The sequence below is a fragment of the Magnolia sinica genome, chromosome 10 (assembly GCF_029962835.1).
Source record: "Magnolia sinica isolate HGM2019 chromosome 10, MsV1, whole genome shotgun sequence".
Lineage (NCBI taxonomy): Eukaryota > Viridiplantae > Streptophyta > Magnoliopsida > Magnoliales > Magnoliaceae > Magnolia > Magnolia sinica.
In genome coordinates, this window is record NC_080582.1 from 68,317,452 (window position 1) to 68,319,335 (window position 1,884).

Sequence of the window (1,884 nt, forward strand, 5' to 3'; positions counted from 1 at the left end):
TTCATTCTAAAGCCCTTCTCCCTCATCCTTTACCCGGGCTTGGGACCAACAATGCAAGGAGTTGCATTGGCGGAGTTAAAAAAGGGCTTAGGCTTCATTTGGTTTTCAAAAAAGAAATGTTTTCATAAATACTAATGTGATGACCAAATGGAGCTTAAGACTATAAATACGTTCAAATATAGAGTACAAAATTCATTCAATATTTAAAAAAAACAAGTGCCAAATTAGTTCAAAATGCACACGACAAGTTCAAAATTAGTTCAAAATGCACACAACATATGTTCAATTATACAGTACTAAATTTGTTTAAATTATTGAATTCTCAAAGCCTTTTTTCCCATTGTACACATGATCCTGGACCGGCCTCTTCAAGTGTAGATGCGAACCCATCTTCTTTCCACAAAGGAGCGTGAGGTTGTATAACCTCAGTCAGGACAACAATAAAAGCTCTATCCTCCAACGGCTCGCAATAGACAGTTGCATTTGGATTAACTTCGTGTACTTCATCACGAGTAATTACACCACGTTTTCCAAAACCAAGCAAGTCTATCTCTTACCAATATATATAATATCCGATTACATTTACACATAAAATGGCATTGGTATTGTTAGCGTTTATAATATAATTGTAAGCTCAATACAGTAAAAAATTTATACTTGCATACCGACGATGCCTAAGTAGATTTAGCGACTGTTGGTGATGAGAGATTTTGAGTATACTATCTCTCTTTCTGCATATCCGCCAATGTTTTCTTCATCTCAACTATATCTTGAGTCATACCATCCAATTTTTTCTTCACCTGAGATAACTCTTGAGTTAGCTTTCTTTTTCTTTTATCACATTCTCTACCTTTGAACAAGTAGGGGCTGACTTCTTCAGTCTTACCTTGTTTATTGAGCAACCTAGACCCCGCATTCGCCCTCTATTGTCAGAACCAATCAACTATAAAACATTCTAAATTAAGTTATTAGGATATTCATAATTACCATAAAACTTAAGTAATTTTTAAATTTTATTAGTACCTCTATAAGGGCATCATCCATGCCGGTCATCCTAGAAGCAGGATTGCTACTATAAAGCTCATCTAGTTTTTCCTGTGAAAAAATACAAATGAATGCAATATAATTCAAAGTTATACATAGGCTTTTCATAAAGGTACTAGTTAGTGGTATGAGAGATACACTTACAGCAAGATCAGGATACTGGACAACTTTGTCCTTTCTTGTATGGGCTCTTAAGAAGACTTCGCACCTACCTATCTCAACATCAGAGGTAAGATTCTTCTCCATCACCTTTGGCACATTACATATCATTCAAATACACATCATTAATAGATTTAGATGAATGATAATTCAAATTTAATTTTAATTTTAAACTATAATATCTATTTTTAAATACATATGATCTTATGGCGAGTAATAGCCATGCTGTGCCTCCTAAGACACGCAGGTCCTTTTAGCTTGGCCCGATTGACTTTATTCCTTGCACTTACCCTCTTGAATTCCTCGGTGGTACGTTGAGCCACGAAGGCCCTCCAATCCTCCATAGGGATACCTAGGGGAACAAGACCATCTCTCACAGCACAGCAATAGGATCCTTGTTTGTAATATATTTTACAGTCAATCTTCTCTTGTAATTCCTCCACGCTTCATTGATGCATTTTGTAACGTAATCAAGACTTGCAGCCCAACTTTAACCTTCAAACTCATAAAACTGTGACAATCTTTCTGTGACCATATGAATTTGTTTATGAGGCACCTGGCGAAAGTCTAGGTATATGATCGGGATATGAGAACGGGTGAGGACACCAACATGCGATGCAAAGTCTCTGTGATCGGAACAGTCCTCATTCGGTTGCCTGAATTCATTCGTCTTTAGGACTT

General features: G+C 36.5%; 1 long non-coding RNA gene across 1 annotated transcript; it reads right to left on the reverse strand.

The window, feature by feature from the left end:
- Positions 1 to 820: 820 nt before the first annotated feature.
- On the reverse strand, positions 821 to 1,261 carry LOC131257614 (uncharacterized). The gene is made up of 3 exons (XR_009177518.1): positions 1,189 to 1,261; positions 1,024 to 1,095; positions 821 to 943 (listed from the first exon to the last, which is right to left on the reverse strand). It is a non-coding gene; the product is annotated as an uncharacterized LOC131257614 (long non-coding RNA).
- Between the last annotated feature and the right edge of the window lie 623 nt (positions 1,262 to 1,884).